Source organism: Salvia miltiorrhiza, chromosome 1 (assembly GCF_028751815.1).
Source record: "Salvia miltiorrhiza cultivar Shanhuang (shh) chromosome 1, IMPLAD_Smil_shh, whole genome shotgun sequence".
Taxonomy (NCBI): domain Eukaryota; kingdom Viridiplantae; phylum Streptophyta; class Magnoliopsida; order Lamiales; family Lamiaceae; genus Salvia; species Salvia miltiorrhiza.
The window spans coordinates 29,655,551-29,671,185 of NC_080387.1; the positions used below are offsets into that span (position 1 = coordinate 29,655,551).

Below are 15,635 nucleotides of genomic sequence, written 5' to 3' on the forward strand. Positions count from 1 at the left end.
GCCGAACCACGTTAAATATCGGTGTCATTATTTTTCTCGTCTTAGATAATTTATATCTTTGATATTGCTTTCGATTTGATAATGGGCGGAATTATTTGTGTATATTTCCCAACACTAGCATCAAGATAAATCCCAAGTAACAAGAACAAGGAAATCAACTAGTGCCTAACATACTTCAATCCACAACTAAACTTCACAAAATAAAATACTACATTAACTACTCCAATATCATAAAATCAAGCTAAATCACCAAGCTAAGCTAAAACAATAGCAAAATCTTAGCAAAACTAGCAAGAATAACAATAAAATCAAATTAGAGAAGTGAGTTACCTTGAATCTTTAGCAAAAACAAGTGAAGAATCACAAACCCAACACAAAGACCCCCAAACTTGAATGTAGGTGAAAAAGTGGAAGAACACTTAAATTATTCAGATGGAATGGAAGATTATGATGTGGGTAAGAGATGTGTGGAAGGAATTTGGTGGATTTGAAGTGAGCTTGGAGTAATTTGATGAAGAGAAATTGATATTTTCGTGGGTTTTGGGTGTGAGGAAGAAAAGAGGTGGGAGAGTGAAGAAAAAGGGGAAGAAAACACATTTAAACACCACTTACCGCACACATGGCGACCGCGCGGCGACTCGGCGGCAGTCAGGAGGCGGCCGCCGACTCCTTTAAAAAAAAGGCCTGACCTCGGCGGTTAGGCAGCGGTCGCCGGCTCCTGCAATTTTTTTTTAAAGAGAACAGAAAAAACGAGAAAAACTAGGAAAAAAAAGAAAAACGAAAAAGAACAACTAAACTAAATAAAAACAAACTAAAAGAAAGAAAGCAATAAAAATTGGGTTACCTCCCAAAAAGTGCTAAAATTAACGTCTATAGCTTGACGATACCTCACAATTATGGATCATTGAATTTGGTGACTTCAAGACCACGATCAACATCCGACTTGAAGGAATGCTTGAGGTGATGACCATTAACAGTGAAAGTAGTGCCATCAGCAGCGAACAACTCATACGTTTCATTTCAATTGCTCTTATGCACCACATACGGCCCCGCCCACTTTGATTGCAGCTTGCCAGGAAACAAACGCAGCCTGGAATTGTACAAAAGAACCTCTTGCCCCGGCTTGAACTCCTTAGTGCGAATGCTCAAATCATGGAATTTCTTGGCCCTTTCCTTGTAAATACAAGAACTTTCATAGGCCTCATTCCTCCATTCATCCAACTCGGTTAAAAGATCACGCCGAGTGAATCCTGCCTCCTTGAACTCCATGTTGATTCTCTTCGTTACCCAATAAGCTTTGTGTTCTATCTCAACAAGTAAATGACAAGACTTGCTAAAAATAAGTTGATAAGGAGACATACCAATAGAAGTCTTGTAAGCAGTGCGATACGCCCAAAGAGCATCATCCAAATGCTTCACCCAATCTTTCTTGTTGGCAACACTTTCTCCAAAATCTGCTTGATTTCCCGATTAGCCAACTCCTCCTGCCCATTAGCTTGAGGATGGTATGGAGTCGTCACCTTGTGCTTTACTCCATACTTTGCCAAAACGCTTGCTAGCCACTTATTGTTGAAGTGCGACCCCCCTCACTAAGCAACGCTCTCGGTGCTCCGAATCGAGTCAAAATATGCTTTTGCAAGAATTTAATGACTACCTTGGAATCGTTTGTGGCAGTGGGAATCGCCTCCACCCATCTAGAAACGTACTCCACAGCAAGCAAAATATAGGAGAAACTGCAGGAAGCAGGGAAAGAACCCATGAAATCAATCCCCCATACATCAAACAGTTCCACCTCAACGATGATATTTTATGGCATCTCATCCTTCTTGGTGATATTGCCCATGCGCTGGCAACGATCACATGACTTCACGAAAGCATGGCAATCATTAAAATTTGAAGGCCAATAAAATCCACTATGATTGACCTTCATGGCAATGCGGTTGGCTGCAAAGTGGCCTCCACTAGACGAGCTATGGCACTTCTCAATTATCTTTGGCCATTCATGCTCTCTAACACATCGTCGAATAAAGCCATCGGCGCACCTCTAGTACAAGTAAGGATCCTCCCAATAATAAAACTTGACGTCATGGAGAAACTTCTTCTTTTGGTAATGCGACATTCCCTCGGGGAGATCTCCAATCACCAAGTAGTTCACATAATTTGCAAACCAAGGATCCTTAAATAAAATAGCCCAAATCTGCTCATCAGGAAAAAACTCATTAATGGCTATCTTTGGATCGTCCCATTCTACCGGATTTTCCAACCTAGACAAGTGGTCAGCTACCATATTCTCACACCCCTTTCTATCACGGATCTCCATATCAAATTCCTGAAGCAGCAAAATCCAACGAATCAATCGGGGCTTGGAATCTTTCTTGTTGAACAAATAGCGGATGGCGGCATGATCAGTGTAGACAATTGAATGAGTTCCAATCAAGTAAGGACGGAACTTATCAAAAGCTGTTGGGAACTTAATGAAATATCCTAATCCTAGTTTTGATGATACCAAAATCAATAGGTTTCACTTATAGTAGACTAGAACTGTTCGAACTCAAGTGTTAGAGTTCTTTTTCTAGTTTAGTTGTTGTTCTGAAGACTGAAGACTGAAGAACGAAGGACTGAAGATTGAAGACTGAAGACACCAACTGATGTAACGATTAAGGCAAAGTCAAATACTGATATTTGACTTATCAGTCGAAGGATCAGTTTCGACTGATTACTTAATGCGCGCCACGTGGATTCAGCGGACTGATACTAAAAGTCAAGTATCAGTTAAACATTCTTCCTCGATTTGAATCTCATATGTTCAAAGGAAGCCACACACTCCAGAAGTACAGCCGCATTAAATGCAGAGATATCAGGATCGTCCTTTCTCTGCAGAGGCCATTCTTTTTTGGTGATTACCTTTCTAGAGATGTCACATCTCCTGCTCTTCAAAGTAGCCGTTCTCACCAAACAAGGAACCTCGAAGATTGAAGCCTCAGCCCAAGTTCAAATTACTATCTAACGGAAGAAATCTTGAAGACCATCTCCGCCAACGGATCTATTCAAGACGTCTCCTATAAATTGTGCTCAAGGATCACTTCAATCTTAACTAATTCAATAATATAAGCTGAAACGCTGCCGAATTCGTTACTCAGCAAAACCAAGCCTCCCCAAAGTTTGAATCGAAGAAGAGAATTACAAAGCCAAAAATCAATCACTGCTGATTACATACATTCTCTTAGAACTTAGGCAAATATTGTATATCTAAAGCCTAGGTAAAACTGACTGCAAAGAACTTGTTCTTTGTGGTTTAGTTGGCAAGTTTTCAAACCTCTTTTCAACGAACCGAATTGAGAGTTTGTGTCGAAAAGGAGTTCAGACCAGTGTTCTGTCTCCGTGAGATCTTAGTGCCCAGTGTGCGCTAGGAGTGAGAAATCCAACCCAATGTGTTGGTACTGAAGATAGGCTCTTCAGTTGTCTCGGTTTGTTGTGCACCCGGAAGCACACGTTCAGGTTTGCTGTGCACCCGTAAGCACATGCCCAGTGAAGTTGTTGGTCTGATCAACCGACCGTGGATGTAGGAAGTGTTTTCCGAACCACGCAAAAATCTCTGTGTTATTTACAACTTTCAGTAGTTACCTTCTTACTTGTGTTTTTGCTTTCCTAAACTAAAAACTGATTAATTGCAAAGAGAAACTTAACTGCTAACAACGTGATTATAATCACAGGCTATTTCGAAACAAAAGTTTTCCACTGCGTGTGTTATTAGTCTAACTGATCTATCTTCTGATAGTCAGTAAGATTCATAACATCTCTCTGTTTATCAAACCCGACTGAAGCCTTACGTGTATCAGTTAAAGTCTTTGACTTAACTGATAGCTCTTTACTGAAGAGTGTTCAGTATCAGTCGTCAACCTTGTTTTGATAAAACTCTTTTTAATAAAAAGATTGAGTCTGTTTGTATTTAAAGTTTCATTTTGAAAAATAGCCTATAGGTGTATTCCCCCCCCCATAAACCTATTCGAGACCCTCCGGACCTAACAATTGGTATCAGAGTAGGTTGTTCGCAAGAATAATTTTGCTTTGATCAGGTTCTACTGAACTAGATCCTTTTCCTTAAAGGGTCTCGGAAACTTTCATTTTTCAAAAAGTGCTTACTGCTTTTCTTAACTGTTGTTTTCTGTTTTTTTTTTTTTTCTATGGAAACTAACCATAGCAGAGTATCCTCACTACCTATGTTTAGTATTAAAAAATACGACATATGGAAGTTTCGACTTGAAAGCTTTCTCACCGTCCAACATTGCCGAATGTGGGAAGTCATTACCAAAGGACCCATCATCATCACAGAGGTGATAAAAAGGGTTCCTCTAGACACAACCAGAGATCCTTTTGATGAAGTCCAGATTAAATCAAAGGCTGACTTCACCACAGAAGAAAGGAAATAAGATGAGCTCGACAACCTCGCCAAAAGCATCATCTCCGGCACAGTTCCAGACAAGCACGTCACCAAGATCATCAAGTGCAGAACTGCAAAGAAGATATGGGACATTCTAGAATGAATGTGCATCGGATCAGAGGAGATAAAGGAGAACAGGTTATCAATAGCTTGTCAAAAATTTGACTCATTCCTCATGCTAAAAAATGAATCTATCGACGAGATGGAACTCAGATTCAACTAGATCCTGAACGAAGTTCAATCCATCTCGAAGGACAAATACACTCAACGAGAGATCAATCTAAAGATTCTACGAGCACTTCCGCGAGGAGATTGGCAGATCTACGCAGTTGCTCATCAAAACAAGCCAGGATTCAACCAGCTCCCAATGAACAAGCTTTTCTCTGATCTCGTGGCAAATGAGTTCGACATCCAGAGAAATCTTGAAACAAAAAAAGTTGGAGGATCAGACGAAGATGCTCCATCAGCCTCAAAAGGAGCTGTGCTGAAAGTTTCAGCAAAGGAAAACAAGAAGCAGTCAAAGGAACCAACGGAACTCAAACCAGAAGACTTCTTCAGTCAATATGCCCTATTGACTGAAAGATTCAACAAGATGGAATCTAAATTTCGCAAATACAGGAAGTTCTACAAACAGCACTACAAAGGAAAAGAGAAAGAAAGCAAGTCCAGATATTCCACTGATAGAAGCGGAGAAAGGAAGTCAACTGCTATTGATCTAAAAGATGTGGAATGCTATGGATGCAAGAAGAAAGGGCACTATCGATCTAAATGCCCTGAATTGTCGCAGTCTGAGCGCAAAGAGATGAAAGCTAGGAGAGAACGCAAATATGCAAAAAGGAAAGCGATGGTTGCTGACAATGCAGGATCTTCCGAATATGCATCAGAATCATCTGCCTTCAACTCCACCAGCTCAGATGATGAAAGCCAAGCCCTCATGGCCAACGACACCGAAAGCGTGGCCGACAACAACTACGACAACGGAATGAATGGGCCAGAGGTAAACTCTTACTCAAAAACTCTTTATACTGATAACTCCTTGTTGTTTACAGGAGACTACTTAGAATTTGGAGATAGCTCAGACGACGAAACTGAAGTTTACGATCAGCTCATGACTGATCACTGTCAATTAAGGAAAATGTTCGAAGATCTTCTGATACAGAATCAGAAAATGAAAAAGGAGATCAATGAAGAACGAATCAATAATTAGACGATCATCGATAATGGATGGACATTAATTGCATAGGATAATTCACCAACCTCTTTCATTGTAGCAGATTGTCAACTCAGGATTTCGAACAATAACGCCAATGCTATCCACAATAGCTGGGGCAAGAGTCAAATCAGCTTCAGCTGCAGCCCGAAGGGCATCCCAGATCTCTGATGATTATCGATAAAAGAAAAACAAAAGTGAGAGGAAATGAAACAGCAACAAATTCAGAAAGTAACAATTTTGAAAGGGAAAAGATTAATGAACCTCAATAGTGTGGTAAATTAGAAGAATTCTAAATATCTTAGAATTTAATCATAGCACCACGCAATAACTCGCATAATAAGATTTTGAAACTCTGATAAAATACTATTCCTAAAAAAATTAGATCTAAATAGCATATTTTTCTCAAGTAATTCCAGATTTATTCAAATACATTTGATCAAAAACCAAAATCCCTCGAAAATTATTACCTCTCCCCCCCCCCCCCTCTCTCTCTCTCTCTCTCTCTCTCTCTCGTCAAGCAAAATCGTAATGCAGCTAAAAACTCACAAAATACCTACAAAATCAAGAGCACATCGAACCTCAGGCTTGTTGGAGGAGTAAAATGGCTGGTGGCGGACTCAGGTAGCGGAGATGCGCTAGCGTGAATAAGAAAGAAAGAGGATTTAATTTCGTTAGGAATTTCTAACGATGGATTAGTTCCGTAGTTAAATTTAAATTATTTAAGTAATTAATATTCTTTACTTTTAACGACTGAATAATTCTATCGTTAAATTTAAATTATTTAAATAATTAATATTCTTTATTTTTAACGACAGAAGTGTTCCGTAGTTAAATTTGAATTATTTAAATAATTAATATTCTTTATTTTTAACGACGAAATTGTTCTGTAGTTAAATTTAAATTATTTAAATATTTGATATTATTTATTTTTAACGATAGAATAATTTTGTCGTTAAATTTAAAATATTTAAATAATTAATATTCTTATTTTTAACGACGAAAATCTTTTGTCGTTAATTTTTAATTATTTAAATAATTAATTATTCTTGACTTTTAACGGTTTAGGGTTTAGGGTTTTAGGATTTAGGGTTAAGGGTTGAAGGTTGAGGGTTCGGGGTTGATGGTTCAAGGTTCAAGGTGGATCATCGCTGGATTATGGAGGGAGAGAAGCAGCTACATATGATAACAAATCACTAATGAGAGACAAACTTAAATAGTATGAAAAACCAAACCAAAGCATAAAAGCTAGAAAGCTTGTTGAAAGAGGATGGATTAATTCAATGCATCACACATCCAAATACCCAAAATGATAACTAAATCCATATTACTCCTCCATAAATAAATCACCAATTTCCAAAAATATAGATTATCTCTTGACAATAAAATCAAAAGCACTAACTCCATAATTTTCTACAAACTAAGCCAATTTACCAATATATTGCCTCTAATATCTCTTCAACTGTCACGAATCAGATTTGCAGGCTCACTCACAACATATTTGGGCAACTCATATTTGGCACCTGCAAATAACATCTTCCATTAAGGATGAAATATTGGATGGACATTGATTGCAGAGGATAATTTCACCAACCTTTTTCATCGTAGCAGATTGTCGAGTCAGGATTTTGAACAATAATGCCAGCACTATCCACAATAGCTTGGGCTACAGCACGAGAGCATCCCAGATCTCTGATGATTATCGATAAAAGGAAAAAGAAGTGAGAGAAAATGAAGGAGCAGCAAAGCACAAACCAAATGAAGCAGCAGCCGTAGGAAATTGGTTTTAAGTTGACCAGTATTTGACTAATTTTTTAGTATGAAAAATATTTAATTTAATAGAATTAAATGGCACATAATCGATCTACGTTTCGAGTAGATGATCGTAGTATATTTAATTACTCAAAACCGATTTCCGATGAGTGAGAAATAATTAATTAAAGTTTTGTACTTGAAATATGGAGTTGTAGGAAATTGATAAGCATTAAAGAGATATGAATGCTTATCCCACATTGATTTGTGGATAATAATCACTCCCTCCGTCCCATGAAGCATGACACACTTCTTTTCGATACGGGAATTAAGAAATTGATATTTTGTGTGTTAAGTGTGGTAGGTGGAAAAGTGAAAATGTGAATAAAGGGTAAATTTTTTACCATTTTTAGAAACGTGTCATGCTTCGTGGACAGACTAAAAAAGAAACTGTGTCATGCTTCGTGGGACGGAGGGAGTATTACAGTATATAAGTTATTACATCAGTACATGTAATAAAACTGTGTGCACAAGTGTTGGGTTGCAAAGCCCATACGCGCGCGTCGTCGCAGCTCGCCTGGCCCCGGCTCCCAACGTCCGACGTTTGATGCCCGATTTGGACGACCGATTTCTTGGCCCAAAGAACGAGGCCCAATCCGTTTGGGCCCACACGTGCACACGGGGATTACATGGCTGGATTCAAACATCTTGCTGTTACACCTGTAACTCCCTAGCAGTGGCGGAGCCACATTGGTGCAAATTTCTTATATCTTTTTAATATATATATATATATATATATATATATATAAAAGAACAAATATAATATATTCTATATTCATGTTAATTATTTAATATTTTATAGTGATTTGTTATATTAGTTTCTTAAATTTTTGTTATTTTTGACTCATTTTTATTTCTTAGTTAATTTTTAGTGTTGAATTTGAGTCAATGATCGAGTCAAAGTAAAATTATGAATTATTAATAATGAATTAGTTTATACTTTTAGAAGATGAAATAATTTTTCAAAAAAAAAATGCAGAAGTAGGTCTTTATATACTTTCAATGTTGAATAGAACTGCGAACAATTATTTATTATATTAAGTGGTTGATTCTAATTGTAATTTGTATGTTCAGTAAGATTATACATGAATATATAAAAAAAAAAATTGTACGGAATGTTTAAAAAAATTAGTTCGGGTGCTCCCGCCCTCGAACCCCATGCAAATATTTTCAGACATCATATACATTTAGTACCCCCAAATTACAAATCCTAGAACCGCCACTACTCCCTAGCACCATTTGAATTCCCTTAATGGGAGTTAAGGCTGCAGGCTCCCCAATGGGTGGACTGTGCCTATAAATAGGACAGTCACTCTATGCATCCATCACACTTAGAATTTCTACATACAAGCTCACTCTGCACTCTCTGCATTCATATAGTCCAGAACTTTGTCTTCGCCTCGTTCCAGTTCGTTGGAGCTCGTTGGTCTGCGGCGTTGCTACCCACGAGACGAAGTCATTTCATCTTTGGAGACAACACGCCAAACCGTGAACACTACCGGGGCGTAGATCCTCCTCGACTCGGCCTTCTGTATTCTGGTTTCTTTCCGTGTAAGTTCAATATAGTTTATTTCCATGTAATTCTAATCTTCTACATTTCTATTTCATTGTAATCGCCCACAAGCTATATTTCCAACAACATCAAATTTAGAAAATAACAATTTTGAAGGAGAAAAGATTAATGAACTAGTGTGGAAAATTAGAAGAATTCTAAATCTCTTAGAATTTAATCATAGCACCACGCAATAACTCGCATCATAAGATTTTGAAACTTAGATAAAGTAGTATTCCTAAAAAATTGGATCTAAATAGCATATTTTTGCGCTCTCTCTATCGCTTTCTCGACAAATAAAATCGTAATGCAACTAAAAACTCAGAAAATACCTACAAAATCAAGAGCACATCAAGCACTAGGCTTGTCGGAGGAGTAATGGAGGAGGGACAAATTCGTGTCGATGCATAAATGGCGGCACACCTTGTTCAACAACAATCCGATGAAGAAATTCCATCCACGTACCAAACGCAACATGACGTTGCCGATGCCATTGATTTGGAGGATGAGATGGACGAGTTTGGAGTTGGCCACCGGGCTAAACGATCAATGGCGGGGAAGAAGGAACGAGCTCCGCGTTCCAACATCTTTTTTTTCCAATTACAAGTTGTAAACTAAGTTGCCTTAATTTTATTCTAGAATCCAAAAGTTGTAATTTGTAAATTGTATTTATAAGAGTTGTAAGGTGTAACTTTGAATTATAAGTTCAATTTAAAAAATAAAATAATTATGAAATTTATATTTTCTTGTGTCTTTTATTTTATTAAAGCAAATTTCATTAAATTTTACACAAAAATACATAAAACAATACAAATCACATAAAATAAAAAAAATAAAAAAAATCGGACGGTTCTAACGGTTCGAGAAGTAGGATCCTCACTTCCAACGTAGGTTGATTCATCGGGATCATCTCGAATAACAACACCACAGAGACGACGAGGGCCTCGTAATCTATTTACAATGGTAGCATCGTAGTCAATAAGATTTTTGCCCTTACCACTACGACCACCGGAATCAGAAGAAGCCATTTATAGTGAGGATGAAAAATAGGAGATGATATTAGAAGAAGAAGAAGAAGAAGAAGAAGAAGAATAGTAGAGAGAGCTTTATTGATGTGAGAAAGAGTGTAGAAAGAGCTTTAGTATTATAGAGAGAGCTTTAATATAGAGAGTAATAGAGAGAGAGCTTTAGCATAGAAAAATGCAAAAAAAGAGTAGAGAGATAATAGTTGTTGGTGTGAGAAAATGATGGGGATTGGGGGGTATTTTTAGGTCTAATCTATATATATATAAAAGCTCAACCTGAGCCTATTTGAGCCATTTTGGCGGGAAAATGGGGAAATCTTTTAACCAGTGTGCTTTAATTTTTGATCAAGTCTGCTGTGTAAAGTTCTAAATATTCAACAGATTTTTTGTAATACTTGGGCCCCAAACAATTTAGGCTGCATTTATAAAACTTAACCCCCAAGCATGGAGCCAAAACTCAATTTCGAATTTCAAAATACATACTAAAATTTGTCTATAAATACATGCATCATCTGATCATTTTTTCTGTTCAAAAAAGGTTCACAATGCAGATTTTCTCTCTCTAAGATCCATTGTTCTAATTCATTTTGATCTTCTTTTAATTTTAGGGTTTTTATATCTTTATATGGTACTTTTATTTTTATTTGTTTGGAATGTGCCTATTTACTATTAATCTCAATTACAACTCAAATACTAAGATCTGCTAACACTTATTTCAATTTTATACATAGCTAATATTTATGAATTTTCTCCACAGATGAAGACTTGCTGTCATTGGAGAATGGAAGTATTATCTGTAAGATCTGCAGAAGCAACAAAAGAAAATAAAGAAAATGTTGTTAGTGTAATTTTTATATTAGCTAAACTGTTGCCCATCATATTCATGTTATGTTGCACAATAGAAATTATATATGAATATTTACCGTTTTCTCTCATATTATGTTATTTGGCACAAGAGAAAATATATGAATATCTATCATTTTCATTTGTGCAATATTGCAAGAAGAAAAGATTACATATCATGATATACAATTTCTCAATTTCTCAACAAGACGTATAAATATTCTCAAACTTTTTTGACACAAATGAATACTAAGTAGAATATATTTGATGCAAGCAGGAAGATAAGAGTGTTGAAAGGAATATTTTCGGATTGCCACCATAAGATTAAAAAAAATATATTATTGTTTTCAGCTCTATTTATTTTGCTTATTAAAAGACATTCAAAATGAACAACCTAGCAGCAAAAACAGTTGTTTAAGATGGAAAAACATACAAAAATTTGTATTTTTTGAATATGCATGTATAGATAGAAAGGGATAGACAAAGAATCTAAAGCTACCTGATTCCACTTTTTGGCTTCAATTCCACTATAATTGGCAACACAAGGGAAATGAAGCTGAGGAATTTCCGACCACAACCCTGTAGGAAATTTTGAAGTCAAGGAAAAGTTTGAGAAAGATCAAACACATAACTAGAAAAAAATAGGGTATTTCTCTAAAGATCAAGGAGGATAACTATAGAACATCCATCATTTCACTATATGAGACTACTGAGAACAAGAATCCAATTACCATGGTTTAACTTCATGCAGTTTTAAAATAGGTAAGATATTTTGTAAGATAAGGGCACCCTGCCCTTATCACAGAACAAGAATCCATATTTTTATAATAAATCTTACAAAATATAAGATATAATCTTTAATAAAATACATACATCTCAATCACAAGTATCATACATTATTTCATACCTAGAAAATTACGCCTAAACATACATACAATTTGGGGAAAAAAATAATTTTTCAAAAATACATATAGCACCTTCATATCACACGAGATTACTACCACATCTCTTTTTCTTTTTGTTTAACTAACATTTAAGAAAAATGCCAGCATGAGAGAAAATGGCCACTTCTTAATTTCTCTATATTTCAGTTTCCAGACAAAGTAAAACAAAACTACTGAGCATAAGAAGAAATTAGTACCTGAGCCACATCAATACTCATCTTTTCGAAAATACCTTTGCTAATGAAATAGCAAAGGTATCATCACTTTTTTGCAAGCGATTTTCACTCAGAGCAAACACATAAAATAGTATAGGTATCATCAGTCAGAGCTAATGAAATACCTTTTCTAATTAAATAGCAAATGCATAAAATAGGCATTGGAGATGTTACATCAGCCAGGGGAGTTTAATTCAAAATGAAGGTAGTGATGATACCTTCACCCAGAGGCGTTAGAGTGATACCACATAATACCTATCTCTTTTTCCTCCATGTTCATCCAGCGCCGACATCAGCAACTACAAAATATAGATAATCAAACAAAGTAAATATCAGTTGTGTTTTCTTGGCAGAAACATGACCCAAGAAAGTTTAGCAGGTTAGGAAGTTGTAAAAATCAGTAAGGAAGTTGTAAAAATCAACAAGAATGTAAATCAGTACTACACATTGTCGAAAGATAACGAATTTGTGTGTATATTCCTAGATCTACATGCGAAAAAAACAAAGATGTTCATAGATCTACAAAATCAGATGCCAAAAACAAATGCTAAAAAATAATGGCAAAATCAGATGCCAAAACCAGATCAGCGAAATCATTTTTTCTGTTCATAAAGATGTTCATAAATCTGCAAAAATAATGCCATAGAGATGCCAAAAGATAATACAATAAAGATGTTCATAGATCTGCCTAAATAATGCAGTAAATATCAGAGTATGTGCCATCTTCGAAAAACAATGGGACGCCGCTATTTTTGATAAAGCATAAAACTTACAGATGAGAAAGGGGACGATATCTGGAGCCTAGGGCTTGGGCGACTCCGTCGTTTGAAAACCAGACGGCGGTGGCTGGATACGGGCTGCGCAGAGGGAGGCCGCAGCGCATTCGTCGTCACCGAGGAGGAAGGCGACGCCGCCTAGATGTGACGGCGGAGTCGGTGGTTTGGACTAGGGAGAGTGATTGAGAGGGAGAAAATCGGCGTCGTCCTAAACCACCGGAGGAGAAAAGGGAGAGTGAGCGGCGCATTTGGAAGGAGGAGGAAGGTTTGGTCGGGAGAAGAAAACCGAGGGATGTAGCAGAAGACAGAGGAAGGTTTGGGATAGAAAAGGAACGAGGGAGAAGATGAAGGGAGTAGCGGCGCTGATTCATCTTCAAACCCTAAAATGAGAGAGTATTTGAGCAATGAACCCTAAAAGGGTGTAGAAGGTTCTCGATAGGCTCTGATATTGGGCTGTATTGATTTATTTTTTCTGTTTACGCTATAAGTATGGGATTTGATTTTTTTAATAAATAAATACACATTGTATTAACTATGGGGTTTTTTTTTTTTTTTTGAGAAACACTATGGGCTTTGGTTTTATCATATTGGTGATTTGTTCGAACAAAATCGTACAACAATTATGCAATTAATGCCTAATCCATAATCTGATTTCGAAAATTGATTTGTTTGTTATCTAAATTATTAAATTCATATTTAAGTGCATGTATTGAAGGAGTGCTCAAAATATTAAATTCATATAAATTATTATTATATTAGAATAATTATATTTTTTTTTCAGGGAATAATAATTACTATATTTTAGCTCATTTGATTGTTGACATTTGACTACATCGAGTTCAATGATTTTTATGTGCAAGTTGGATGCTTACACTTGACAATATTTTACTTTTGGCTTACACAAAATTTATTCTCGAGGAGTTAACACTTATATAATCTATAATATATTAAAAAATAATTATCAGTTTTAAATAAATTTAAAATTAAATGATAATTTTATAATTAAAATTAAAATTTACAATTTATTTGTATATTATCTTATTCTTTTAATTTTTTTTCTTTATTTCTTTTCTAAAACTATGATATTGAATAATTATGAAATATTTGATACACGTGTCAAATTAAAGATCATGAAAATAGCTTTAGTTTGAGTATATTTTAGATAAAGATTAAATTTTAAAATATAAAAGTTATATTTATTTAAAAATTAATTAAAAAATTCTCACGGTTCGAACCGGAACCGTGAGGGATCTTTCACAATTCGGTTCTGATTCAAACTGGAATCGTAACCGTGGCCACCTCTAGATTGTAGACATAATGTTGGACGTAAGGGTTTAATACCTCAATTATGGCTAATGTCGTTGGATTCAAGATTATCATTTAATTTTCAATGTCGAGAATTTCCATTAGTTGTGTCTTATGCAATAACGATTAATAAAATTAATAAATACTTAAAGAGAGTATTCAAGATTACTCATCGTTAGGTTTGAAAATTCTTATTTATGGAGACGATGAGGTACAAATTATTCTTATATTAATATTTTGGAAACTGTTGTATATAAACTTAAATATAATATTTACAAATAAATATTCGTCACATTCATTGAATGTATCAAATTGTGAAATAATATTTTCACTTTTTTTTATGTAAAATACTAAATGAAAAATATAAAATAGATAATAAAATATATTTGATATTTAAAATTTACATTATAGATGGTAAACATATTTAGTTACATGATTAAATTGTTAGCATATTTATTTATATAGTTAAATCAGTGTATATTGTTATATTTAGAACATTATTCTAATGATAGTAATTATTAATTTACAAAATTTGGCATTTTTGTAATTTACCTACCTTTTAAAATAATACACTTAAATTTGTGCATTTCACGATCATATATAATAGACTTAATTTTATATAATTTGTGTATTTGACGTTGTCATCGTTATATTTAAGATATAAACTTATGATTTTTTTTTAGAATGTTGTACTCCATCCATCCACGAAATGAGTACTTATATTTTGTTTTTTGTCCGTCCTCGAAATGAGTACCAATTTTCCTTTTTGGCAAGTGTACCTAGGGTTTCGACCCGGATCGACCTGACAAGAGTTCGGTCCAAGAAAACTGATCCGGACCGGACCGAACCCGTCGATCCGGGCAGGTTCGGCGGGTTCGGGTTGGGTCTGCACACCCTTAAGTGTATCCTACACAACCCTTTAATTAATACACTCTAAAAAGTGGGGCCCTTATTCTATTCACACTACACTTAATACATTTCTTAAAACACGTGCCGTCCACAAATGGGTACCCAATTCGTGGACGGAAGGAGTATTGTTTTTAGCTTGCACAAATATTATGCTTTTATGAAAAAAATTATTCCATACTTTTGTGTAATTAAATGAACCTGATTTCTCTTAAGGTAGAATGTTATGTTGTGTAAGGACCAGAAGTTTCATTGATTATTTCACACAATATAATCGTGTAATTGGATATCTTTCACGTTTAATTTTTTACGTAATAAACATGTTTTTTATTCCTTCATTTTATGTTCGTATATCAATGGTTACTAATTATTGATATTTGAAACTTGAAATTTTTTTTATTCTCGATATTGTTTATATGGAACTCTATGGAATTGATTTGTATAAGATATTTTGTTGTTTGTTATATATATTTTGTTTTATTTAGTTATATTTCTTCTTATATTTATAATTATATTTCATGTATTTGTGAATTTCGTACCCGTGCGTATGCACGGGTAAAATACTAGTTTGAGTGAATTTGGGAGTAGTGTTGAAATTCAAATTCA

General features: G+C 35.2%; 1 long non-coding RNA gene across 2 annotated transcripts; it reads right to left on the minus strand.

The window, feature by feature from the left end:
- Nucleotides 1–10,461: 10,461 nt before the first annotated feature.
- On the minus strand, nucleotides 10,462–13,414 carry LOC131018879 (uncharacterized). Of its 2 annotated transcripts, XR_009100102.1 has the most exons (4): nucleotides 12,816–13,302; nucleotides 12,025–12,341; nucleotides 11,383–11,462; nucleotides 10,462–10,843 (listed from the first exon to the last, which is right to left on the minus strand). It is a non-coding gene; the product is annotated as an uncharacterized LOC131018879 (long non-coding RNA). The 2 variants fall into 2 exon arrangements; XR_009100101.1 differs by having other exon boundaries at nucleotides 11,383–12,341; nucleotides 12,816–13,414.
- Nucleotides 13,415–15,635: the final 2,221 nt, after the last annotated feature.